Genomic DNA, 13,545 nt, shown 5'->3' on the forward strand with positions numbered 1-13,545 from the left:
ATGCCCCTTACCATAGCCGCCTGCAAGCTTCAGTGTAAATATTGATCAAAATCAAATAAATCTGAGCGCGATTTAAACCCGGATGATTGTAACCACTCTAAGTTCGTCTGCCTTGGGAAAGCTAGCGTGTCTCCGACATAGTGATAACACTCCTTGTCTTCTCTAGTGCAGCTCAACCAGGTCTCGTCCCATTCGTCGATATTTGTGATATCACAAATCCCGGAAAATATGCGTTGTAGTCCAAACGAGTCGTTCGTTGTAGTTTTTGAAAAGTGATTTCGGTTAAATAAAATATCTCCTTTTGAAGTGGACTTTGAGCTTTGTAACTTTGCAGATCTTTTTTATGCTCAAACAGCAACATTACAGACTAACTAAAGTTGAAAAAACATAATAGGACCCCTTTAAAGAGAAAGTGACAAAAATGAAAATGGTCATCATTTATTCACCCTCAAATTGTTCCAGACCTGTATGAGTTTCTTTCTTCTGATGAACACAAAAGAAGATATTTTAAAGAATGTTTGTAAGCAAACAGTTGATGGTAGCCACTGACTTCCATAGTATGGAAAAAAAATAATATGGAAGTCAATGGCTACCGTCAGCCATTGCTTACCAACCTTTGCTTACCAACATTCTTCAAAATATCTTCTTTTGTGTTCAACAGAAGAGAGAAACTCATACCGGTTTGGAACAACTTGAGGGTGAGGATATAATGACAAAATTTTCATTTTTGGGTGAACTATCCCTTTAAGGCTCGTCCACACCAAGGATGATAATGATAAATATATAGTTTTAAAAGTCGTTCTAAATTTAAAAAGAATAGCAGCCAGAGTCCACACCACAACTAAAATGATCACAGCAGAAGATCACTTGAACACCAATCTCAGTTGATGAACGAGAAAAACATCGATAGCTAATCAGAATCTATCCTGCTTTAAAGAGTTTGAGTATTTAAAATGGCTGATGATAAAACTGCAGTACATGCTATAATAAACAGATTATTTTGTTATTGTGCATTGGTGTGGACACTAATATAGTTATCATTACATTTATCTTTCTTGGCATGAACAGGCCTTTAAGGAGAATTTATTTTTACAGCATTGAGAAGTGACTTATACATATCTACGTTTTTGACAACTGACCCAAAAATGAAATAATACTCTAAACCTTAAGTCTTGGTGTTTTCTTTCCCATGCAATAAAAGTCATTCACAAATGTTGGACCAACATTCTTTATATTATCTGTCTTCCACAGAAGAAAGTCAGGTTTAATGACTTGAGGGTGAGTAACTGATTATGGAATTTTCATTTTTGGGGGAACTATTCCTTTAAGTAGCTTCCTTTCCTTTGAAGAAACATCTGAGCTTGTGTGTCTATCGAATCTAAGAAACATTAGCAAGACTTAATATAATCACAAATATCACCCACAGGTAAAACACACCCTCATTTGTTAATGTATTACTTCATTACTGCAGATTTGAGTTTGTGTTTGCATTTCCGTTGCGTTTTGATGCAAAAATCTGTTTGTTATTTTAGAACTGCACTTAATTTTGGTTTCTGTGCTCTGATTGGCTGAGACATGTGCTTGTAGAAGAAAACAGCATTGTGTTGTATTGAAAAAGAGAGGAGCATGAGTGAGTAGCCTTTTTAGATGTTCTTGCCGAGAGCCATGATCAATGTATTATACTTAAAAATATATTAAACATATTTTTTTATATTTAAAAATCATTTTAATTTCATTTATAATTTTGATACTTATAAGTCAAAAATATAATTTATTAGGACTGAATCAAATTGAATAAAAGGGGCAATTCTATGATCTGAGGCTTACAGGGACTGCGCCCAACTGTTTGTCCATAAATTCAAAGGAAACAGAGTTGCATGTGTTCATGATTTCACTGGAATGAAGAGCAGACATTGAGCTATGCACACAATAGGCCAGGGTAAACACCATATTTAATTTGACAAATGAAAATGGACTGTGGGTTACACCGACATATTAAACGGACTGAACATTTGTCCCTCACAGCCCTGTTTTGATTTGTAGCAGATTGAACATGGTCTCCATTTCAACAGCAGTCCACAGAGTGGTGAAACGTGTCTCTGAAAGCTGAATCTCGCCAATTCAGGTGAATTTGGCATCATGCAGGTGAATTTTGTAACACAGTAACAGCTGTCTCAGCCTACAGCAGTGGTTCTTAAACCCTTAGCATTCCTGTAAAATTAGCCTAAAACACCTAAAAAAAAAAGGCACACCCAAAGTAAATAGCATGCTGTTCTTGAACCATTTGAAGTATACACATGGTTTTGGTCTCTTATGAAAGGTGTCACTCTGAGGTTTGTTCTGTTCAGGAACAAACCTCAGAGTGTCACTTTAGAGTCTCACTGTAAGTCTTACTGGTATCGAGTAACAGAACTTTGAACACACTGAAAAAGGAAAAAAAAAAAAAAACATTCCACCTACATGTTTTTTTGTAAACAAATGCCTGCAGATGACTAGCTTGGAGCTATTAGTTGGAAAACACAATGGGATCACAGCATGAATCCTTGTTGGTGGTCTGAGAAAGACACTGATTGCATCTGCTGTGTTGATTGTATCTTAAAATGGTTTGCATCATTCGAACTACAAGAATCTCAGCTTTCCAAAGATATGTGACATGTTTAGCATTTTGTTTTTTTTGAGTTGTTGTGTCACAAAGTTAACCCTCAAAAACACACAGTGTACCAAGTATGTATTCCAAGAATACATTTTTTATTGTTATTTCTGTTTTTATTAATATATTCATAATTATTATTATAAAATAATCATCATTCTAATCTAAATTAAATAAATATTGTTTTCATAGAAGAACATACAGTTCTGGAAGACAGAACATAACTTCTGAAGTCACGAAATGAATCACGGTTAAGTAACTTAATATATTAAATTAACTGTGTTAATCAATCTGCAGCTAAATGGAGCCAGTGTACTACAAGAAAAAAAAGGAGCATACACATTGTGATGGACTAGGCTGACAAACAATGTCGGCAATTTATGTATGTATGTATATTTATTTAATCTGTATGATTTTCCTTCTTCTGTGTAACATAAAACAAGAGATTTTAAGGTCATGGGGGCTTAGCGTTGTTTGGTTTCCCAATGTTCTTTCAAATATATTCTTTGCATTACACAGAAGAAACACAAACAGTTTTGGAATGGCACGAGGGTGAGTAAATAATGACAGGATTTTCATTTTTGCATGGACTATTCCTTTAAGTGAAATGTCTTGGATCTAAATATAAACCAGTATACTGTATAGCTGTACTAAACGTCCCAGACTGATTTCAGCACACATGGAGAGAGATCACATAATCCCCTATTTTAATTACGCAGGAGCGGTTATAAATTTGGGAGATGACAGCTGAGTAAATCACAAATTTTTACTAAGTCTGAGGTGAAATTTTAAGCATTTCTTCAGATAGACATAGCTGCATAGGGTAACATAAACTGCTCATTGGTTTTAATTTCTTTAGTGCTAAGACAAAAGCCTGGGAGATATTTACTAATGATTAGCCTATGGCATTTTGGTTTTTGATATTTGAGCCTCTGAGATTTGAAGCTTCTTTGATCGCCTGATTCATATAAAGCATTCAAACTTGTCGATGTGAAAGATACTGTAGTCTAGGACAATGACAACAGCAATCCTAACATGAACAGGCAGAATTTCTAGATGAAGTTCCACTGGGGATATGCATATAGTCTAAATAACAGCAATTTAGGCAATTTAACACCGCACTTGTGTCATTATACTGAACTAAAGACACTTCAGACTATAATTACATAGCATTAACACACCTTTAACAGTGCAATTATAAGCAATTACGGTAGTTGTTATTCAATACATACAGAAGATGTAAGTTAACAATTAGAACAGGGCTGTGAGGAGAAACCTTCCTTCTGATTAGCAGCCTATTACTTTGATATCATATAACCATTTTACTCTTTCCCAACATGCCACCTCACTGCAGTGGGCACAAAAATACCTACACCATCCTGGCAATTTATCAGTATGGAATTTTTAAAAACATGCATAAAAAACGATCAAGTGCAGAATAATTTCACCCGTTTCATTAATGCGTCAGCCCTTAATGAGTTGACGTAAAAGTGAACACATTTAACTAAGTAGTCAGCGTGGGGGCAAACAGTCAAATGCAGTTTGAGTGACGCATTAGTCAGTGTGTGATGCACTCACACCCAAAGAGTTGACATTTTACTCATATTGTTGTTGTTCGTAAGCACTGACTCCCAAACTATTCTGCGTGAAAACAGCCGCTCTTTGGCTCAAAATATGACACAATTGCCCCATAAATCCATGAAATACTTCATATAAATATCTATAAATACATCCTGTGACATCAATTTCAGTAGTATGTGTTCTCCAGCCAGGTCTAAAAATGCATCTTGCCAGTCTGCTTAAAAAAGGCACCTTCCTTAAGGAGCTTCCACTCTGGAAAACGCTCCCACACATGCTGCACTACAACTCTGGAGCTATTCCTGTAACCACCCCCATAGAACTGTACTATAGAACTGTACCAAATGACCAAGTGTTGGCAAGAAATGAAAGAGGCAAAACATGTCACTGCGGCGCACCAGTGGGATCAATGGGGGAATGAAGAAAAGAATGATAACATGAACACAGATGGAGGGAGGTGGAGAAAAGGTTGGAGGAATTTATTCATTCAACCCTGCGATTCTGAATCAGTCTATGTCACACAAACACATGTTCAGCAAGCAGCTGTGCCTATTTCCTCCTTAGTAATTAGATTCAAAGTAAATGTTCTATCTGCCAGAAACCCGATTCTAATTGTTCAGCTATTTTAGTCCGCGTTTCTCAGAAAGGAAACTCCACACATTTTTGATATTTCTGTCATCTTGGCTTGTACACATTCAGTTGGGCAAACATTTTAATAGATAGTTCAATCATGACAACTCTCGGAACATTTTAGCATGGTGATGGATATGACAATGTTAATGTATTTGGTCTTGGCGGAACAGATCTGCTACGCTGCTGCTGAATTGCTGCTGCTGTTGGTTATTGCTGTAGTTGTAGATTATTGCTGCTGCTGCAAGCAGGTACAGGAACTTGCTATCTACTGCGAATGCATATGGCGATACGGTGCCGTGAGTATTTAAGACATACTGCTGCTGCACAAATAGCATATAAAATAACCCCGTAGCAGATCTATACAGGTGGAGCTGGGGAAGGTGGAGGGTTCAGAGAACTCTGAAAGCGCGCTGCAGGAATCTCAAGTGAATGCTAGCCAGCCATATAAATGCAAGGCAGTAAGCTCATTGGCTGCATATGCAGCATGAACCAATCAACTTGTGCCAAGTCATTTAACTCTCTGAATATCATCAGTTACGTTAACACCCCATCAGCCTGCACCATCTAGAGTTTCATGACTGAACTATATATTTCTTTCCAACCAAATCAGCGTTATCTGATTGGAGCGAACATTTGCTAGAAAAATGGCAGCAGTAAAAGGTTCAAAACATCAGTCATTGTGTCAGAGACAGATTTCACACCACGTTGAAAGGGAGAAGCTCATTTTTATGCTTAATTATTCTACATAATATTCATATTGTTACTATTATATTATTAATAATAATTAATCACAACAAATGAATTCCCAACTAAATAACAACAAAAACAAGCAAATTAATATTTCTTTGCTATTTTTAAGCCAAGTGCAAAATTTGTAAGGAAGCTACTGTGTCTGTGTGAATAACCTTGGTCTGTTGTGTTTTTGGCAGACACTTTCATTCTGTCCACAGGAAAACACTAACCTTCTGTTTTTTGGATACTTAATACTTCTATTTTAAGCCAAATCACTGATAAAACATTATGAGTGCTTTAGAATGGTACGTATTTTGTGGGTATTCAGTATTATTATTCTTACTTCAAGGATAAGTTAACTTTTATGGGTTTTATTTGATTCCTAGTGTCCCAGGTGCAATAGTAAATTTGAAGTTTTATATTGGTGGACTAAATATATATTATTTAAATGCAAGAATGTAGATGCCACATAACCATGGACCCTTTTTGCAAACTGTGATGGTGAGTTATTATTAGCATTGTAAATCTAGCAATTTTTATATTTTCTTTTTTTTTTTTAATAATGTACATTTATAACACTATAAATGATTGCCAAATTACAGAAAATGGTTAATATTGCTTTTTAATACAAAGGCTGAGGAAGTGGCAGCAAATTTGACATCTTTCTCTCTTCTGACCAACGTAACCGATCTCTTAATATTTTTTTCCTGTTCGGCAAAGTGTAGAAATGCTATCATGGATTTTTTTTCTTTTGCTATTGGAGCAAATGGTAAAACAAAAATGAGATTTGTTGTAGTTTCCATTCGCCACTATACTTTAGCTTCTGAGAAGCATGGAAATGTGAAATAGTTCTATACTATCTGGGCCCAAAAAGCATCTTTCTTCGTTGACGGCCATTCAAAATGATGTGAATAGTCTGTATATCCCCATTATTTTATTATAGGCAATGTTTACCTGTGCCTGTTTTTTCCTGGAAGGCTCTTATAAGCATAAAATGGACATATTGTTCTCTGCTGATTTTCATGTCAACTCCCAAGGATTTGTGAGCGTTCTTGTGTTGCCATCAGCCAAAAGGCATTTGGGGCTCAAGTGATTGGTCCAAAAAACAAGTAGCTGAACTGAGCGCCCATGAACAAAGATGGCAGATTTCAAATTGATTTTGAGATTTGAGACGGCAGATTTCAAATGGCATACTTCTGGGAATCTTGTGCCAGCCGAGATGAATGGAAATGCTAATGGGTCGCTTTCTCGTATTTTTGGACAATTATTCTGGCTCACTTCACAGACAGAGAGCAAGACAGGTGGACAGGGATAACAGAGTCAAGAGTAGCTTTTAGAGAAGCGAATACACTAAGGGATTATGGTACAAAAAGTACAAGATGTAACTGGGAAAATTATGGAAGAGGAAGTGATTGAGAGAGCAATGATGGACGTGCGTGCCTGCTTTTTCTAGTCGTTTCCAGAGGCGCTTGGACTGTTGCTGGGGGCAACCTCGGTTCGGTCACCTTATGGCAGAGAGGAAGCATTGTGTGAGCAAAGGTTTCTATTAATAGGAGCAGCGGGAGAGAGGACAAGAGCGTATGAGCGTGTGAGTGTGTGTGTGAGCAAGCATACGCGCATGTGTGAGTGAGCGAGCGCAAGGTACACGAGGAGGAGGAAGCAGATTGTGAGAATGAGACAGTTACTAGAGAGAGCTGGAGGGAGGGATGCAGGGAGAGCATAGCGGAGGAGGGAGCGATGGCGTGATTACGCTGTGTGTGGCGTCAGAGCGATAAGAATAGAGCCAGTGCGTGCAGGGCTGCTGAGACATCGCTTTTAATACCCACAGCTACTATGTCGCTCCCTGAACAATGTGTGTGTGTGAGTGTGTGTGTGTGTGGAGGTGTAGGTATACGCACAGAAAAAAATTAATATAGAAATGCCCCGTGATGAAAGATTATGACTTATACTTTTATATTTGGAAGCAAAAAACGTTCTCAACTTTTAAAGGCAGAGCAGAGATATATAAATGTTCCTAAGAGGGAAAACGGTAGAGAAGGAAGTACAACTCATGCTGTATATATAAAAAATGCAATTAGGCTCCTTGTTACAAGCATGACCATAATAACGATCCCCTGGTTTAAATGCATTAACAGTCCTGCTTGACTTCTAAAAGCATATGACTGTTCAAAACCTATGACTGTATAATGCCTCACCAATAATTAGAGCAATCAATGACTACATGATATTTTGATTAATCACATATCAATATTTGCTGGCACTAAATCACACTAAATTAACATTAAAATGGACAGCTTTGCTAATGAAATGGGTAAATGTGCTGTAATTCTTTTGAAATATAGATTTAAAAGTATTGTTCTTTTCATCATTTACCTTTATTTCAAATCCGTATCACTTTCTTTTTTCTGTGGAACATTAAAAAAGATATTTAGAAGAATGTCCGAACTTCTCTTTTCCTTACAATGAAAGTGAATGGTGATCACGACTGTCCCTGGTCTCCATTCACTTTCATTAAAACAGCAGCTTGGGCATCCTGCTAAATATCTTCTTTTGTGTTCCACAGAAGAAATAAAGTCATATGGCTTTGGAATGACATGGGAGTGAGTAAATGATGACAGAATGTTCATTTACAAGTAAAATATTCCTATTAAAATATCTCAAATGTTTTGTTTATTATGAATGCAACTACACACACACATTGTGTTAGGGTGGGGCGAGGGGGATGAAATGCGAAAGCCTGTTTAGTATCCTCCCTACATGGTCATAGACTCCAACTGATAGAGCGGTGAGTGGGTGGATGCAACTGTAGGGCAAAGGTCCGCCGATCACAAATGAGATAGAAGAGGGGGAGATGTAGGAGACATAGGCCCAGGTGGATGACGTCAGAGCAGTCTTGGCCTAGCAGGTCTGTCCCGCTGAGGTGTCGGGTCTGGACAGGCTCACACAGCCAACAGCTTGAGCAGCCACTGCACAAAGACCAGAGAAATGATTCAGGGAACGTGCTGTGCACATTATTAATAAATATACCCTTATATTATACATACATGGTATAGATATATGTAACCAAAAATCTAAATTCCGTCATCATTTATTCGCACTTAGGTTGATCCAAATATGAGTGACTTTCTTTCTTCTGTGGAACACAAAAGATATCTTGAAAAATGTTGCTAATCAAACGGTTTTGGTGAGCACTTACTTCCATGTACAAAACATTTCTCAAAATATCGTCTTTTGTGTTCTAAAGATGAAAGAACGTTACACAGCTTTGAAAAACGACATGTAAATGATGACAGAATTTTCATTTGTGGTCAAAATATCCCTTTAAATGTCACTATTCAAACCATAGCTACTGAAGAAATTGATATAGGAGTTTTTGTGGCTTTTAAATTTTTTTTTATTATTTATGATTTATTTTAATATAAATAATATACATTTATAACGACAGTTCTTGTTTCCTGTACTTTTATTGACTTTAACTATCTGGAAGACACTTATATCACATTTCTCTTGACTATAGCTGGACATGCAGTGATATTTTTAATAAGTGTTAATCATTTTAACATCAGTCAGAGGGAGTTCAGAGATGGCTGTGGAAGCGGTTGAAATAAATGAGCTGATTTAGACAAACAAGATCTTACAGCATTGATGCCCTTGTCCTTCAACTCTGGGTTGGTCTCCGACTCAAAAAGATCTGAGGAGAAACAATTGGCAAGCTGAATCCTTCCAATTAACATGTTTACAGACTCTCACATCTATGCTAATGATGCCATGCACATCTCGACAGCTTTTAGGCATGCCAGTAAACAGCATGATGAGATGCAGTGCTACGCAATTATATTTACCTTCACACTAGAAGCAGATCGTGATAACCATATGTAAATGGGCATAACAAATACAATCTAACAAAAAAGAATAAATAACAAAATGGCTACCTATAATCAGTTGACACTTTAAAAGGTACACCTTTCTAATAATGAGTAACACGAATCATAATTGATAGCATGAGTAGCATTTTTGCATTAACAGATGATTTTCTCTCCAACCACTTTTGAATTCATACAAAGAGATGTATCTGGTTCATTTATCATTTTGCTTGGGTGTGTGATATAAAGAGCATTTCAGGGCTTAAAGGTATAGGTCACCCAAAAATGAAAATTGACTGAAAATTTACTCAGGTCATTCAAGATGTAGATGAGTTTGTTTCCTTATCGGAACAAATTTGGCATTACATTACATCACTTGCTCACCAATGGATCCTCTGCAGTGAATGGGTGCCGTCCAAACAGTTGATAAAAGTATCACAATAATCTACACTACTCTAGTTTATGTGAATTAATGTGAAGTAAAAAAGCTGTGTGTTTCTAAGAAACACATTCATCATTAAGGCATTTTAACTTTAAACCATCACTTGGTTATGGCCAAAATCCACAGTAACACTTTCTCCAGTTAAAATCCCCACGCTCCTGTTGTTCTCTCACATCAAACTCTACCAATATATTTGTTTAAAACTGTTTCGGTCTGTTTTCACTAATAAATGGTGCTTGACTTGTGCATATTTCTCTCCTGATTCAGTTTAAACAACTTTTTTTTTTAACTGGAGGAAACAATATTATGGATGGTGGTCTCATATTTTAGCAGGAAGCAATGGTTTGAAGTTAAAAATGTCTTAATTTATTTATTTATTACAAACACTTCAAGCTATTTACTTACAAGTTATTCACTTTATAAGACATTCATCGATGGACTGGAATCGTGTGGATTACTTGTGAATTATTGTGATGCTTTTATCAGCTGTTTGAACTCTCATTCTGATGGCACCCATTCACTGCAGAGGATCCATTGGTGAGCAAGTGATACAATGCTAAATTTCTCCAAATCTGTTCCAATAAAGAAACAAACTCATCTACATCTTGGATGGCCTGAGGGTGCGTAAACTTTCAGCAAATTTTAATTTTTGAGTGAACTAATCCTTTAAGCTTTTAAATTCTGTGTGTTCTTTTCCTCACAATGGCTTAATTCATCATAACATGGGTTCAACAAGATGCTCAGTGATTCTAGACCTGGACCTCCCACAGGATGGATCCATGGATTCACACTGTCTACAACAGGGCTGTCCAAACTCGGTCCTGAAGGGCCGGTGTCCTGCAGAGTTTAGCTCCAACTTGCCTCAACACACCTGACTGGAAGTTTCTATGCCTAGTAAGAGCTTGATTAGCTGGTTCAGGTGTGTTTAATTAGGGCTAAACGCTGCAGGACACCGGCCCTCCAGGACCGAGTTTGGACAGCCCTGGTCTACAAGAAACTCTGACCCCTTCATCTGCATGTCACAGAAGAAATGGACTCCTTAGACCAGGCAATGTTTTTCCAGTCTTCTACTGACAGGCTTTGGTGAGTTTGTGCCCACTGTAACCTCAGTGTCCTATTTTTGGCTGACAGGAGTGGAACCCGTGGTCTGCTGCATCTGTAGCACGTCCACTGCCACATCTGACATGCTGTGTGTTTAGAGGGGCTCTTCTGCACAGCGCAGCTGTAATGCCTGGTTATTTCAGTTACTGCCACCTTCCCATACATTTGAACCTGTCTGGTCATTCTCCTCTGACCTCTCTGAATAACAAATGGCATTTTGTCCACAGCACTGCCACTAACTGGATGTTTTTGTGTGTGTGTGTGTTTTTTTTTTACACCATTCTCTGCAGATTCTACAGACTGTTGTGCACAAAAATCCCAGAAGATCAGCAGATTCTGAGAAATTAAAACCATTCTGTCTTGCACTAAAAATCATTTTATGGTCAAAGTCACTTAGATCATATTTCTTCCTCATTCCAACTTCTGGATTGAATGACAACTGATTGTTATTTAAATGTGTGAATGTGTTTATGCATTGAATTGCTGCTGCATGATTGGCTGTTTGGATATTAAACAGGTGTAGCTAATAAAATGACCATTGAGTTTATATATATATATATATATTATAAAGGAACACACACTACCCTTCAAAAGTTTGGGGTTGGTAAGATTTTTACATTTTTTTTTTAAAGAAGCCTCTTATGCTCACTAAGGCCACAATTATTTTATTTTGAAAGAGTAAAAAAAGTAATACTGTGAAACATTACTGCAATTTAAAAGACCGGTTTTCTATTTAAATATATTTTAAAATGTCATTTACACCTGTGACAGCAAAGCTGAATTTTCGGTAGCCACCATTACTTTAGTTTTCAGTATCACATGATCCTTCAGAAATCATTCTAATATGCAGATTTGGTAGTCAAGAAACATTTATTAATATTAGTATTTTTTTCTTATTATTTCTTATTATTATCAATGTTAAAAACAACTGTGCTGCTTAATATTTTTGTGGAAACTGTAATACATTTTTTTTTTTTCAGATTTCTTTGATGTATAGAAAGTTCAAATGATCAGCATTTATTTGAAATAGAAATCTTTTGTAACCTTCTAACTTTCTCTACTGTCACTTTTGATCAGTTTAACGCATCCTTGCTGAACAAAAGCATTACTTTCTTTGAAACCAAACCTCTGAAGTAGTGTATGCTGCATTTCAAATTAGGAATCATTCCAGAAACAAATTTGTCCAGATGCTGAATAAGTTAAACGACTATAAAATTTAGTCTGTATGCGTTTTGTGAACTGTTGATGAAGAATGGAAGTACTTTGTTATTTTTCTAGTACATATAGAGGCTAATGAATCAGAAGTCTCGAACATTCACACAAAATAGCTTACTTCTGCGTTGCTAAATAAGGATAGTGTTGCAAAATGGATAGGAAGAACTCTCTGGTCATGGACTTACCAAAGAGCACCTGCAGTCTGGCAACACAAGACACAAAGCCACAGAAAGGCAGGTATTGTTCACCAGCGCCAAACCTCTCCCACAACAACTGTACCACAACATTGTCACACTCCACACCTGAGGGCAGAAACAGACACAGCAGGGGGGCAAGGGAACGTGAGTGCTGCAGAGGAGTGTATAGACTGTAACTTTCCCTTTGTATATTAACACAGGGTGTGGTGTTTGTGTACATATGTGATCACCTGCAGCATTCAGAGCCAAACTGAGTTCGAACGGACTCATAGTTCCTGATGAATCCTCATCAAACTGGAAAAAGACAGACTGCGGAAAGGAAGCCAGTGTTTGCGATTCAGTTCTGATATGACACTGGCACAGAGCACTGAGGCAAATGAGTTCATAAACAGGATAAACAACAACGGCAACAACATTTCAAGGTCTTTTGGTCTGTGCAAGACGAGCTCCATGTAGCCTAACACAACCTGATAATTGTCACAGCTCAGTGTCCTCACTGCTCTTTCTAACACTGTGCCAAAGCTGATAGTGACCTTTTCACGCATGAGAACTAAGATACCTGCAGATTGCGTAGGGAGGTGAGCAGCTTCTCTGCTTGAGCTCTGTTCAGACGGCCTCTGCCACCAGTCTACACACAGCCGTTAAGAATATCAACCAAGAATGGAAGAAAAATATACATGTATTTTTTTCCTTCAAGTGAAAGCCCTTCGGAAGCAACAGAAGATACTTACATGTTTCCCGGAAGACAAATTAAGTACAATTTACCTTGATCTTCAAATTCAAAAAGTTTTCACCCCACGGCTCTTAATGCATCGTGTTTCCTTCTGGAGCATAAGTGAATGTTTGAACCTTTTTTAATAGTTGTGTTTGAGTCCCTCAATTGTCCTCAGTGTGAAAAGATGAATCTCAAAATCATACAGTCACTGCTGGAAAGAGTTCTAATATGCAAAAGATGCTGGAAAACTGAAGAATCTGCAGGAGCTGGAGGATTTTTCTGAAGAACAGTGCTCAGTTTAACTGTTCAGAACAAACAAGGGCCTCATGAACAACCATCACAAAACAAAAAAACAGTCGTGGATCATCCAGGTAACCACACACAGTATTAAGAACCAAGGGTTCCCAAACTTTTGAATG

At 37.3% G+C, this 13,545-nt stretch overlaps 1 pseudogene; it reads right to left on the reverse strand.

Moving 5' to 3' along the window:
* Positions 1-8,250: 8,250 nt before the first annotated feature.
* LOC107662149 (calpain-1 catalytic subunit-like) overlaps positions 8,251-13,545 on the reverse strand; it is a 21,504-nt pseudogene continuing 16,209 nt past the window's right edge.

This window comes from Sinocyclocheilus anshuiensis, unplaced genomic scaffold, assembly GCF_001515605.1.
Source record: "Sinocyclocheilus anshuiensis isolate Anshui unplaced genomic scaffold, SAMN03320099.WGS_v1.1 scaffold643, whole genome shotgun sequence".
Taxonomy (NCBI): domain Eukaryota; kingdom Metazoa; phylum Chordata; class Actinopteri; order Cypriniformes; family Cyprinidae; genus Sinocyclocheilus; species Sinocyclocheilus anshuiensis.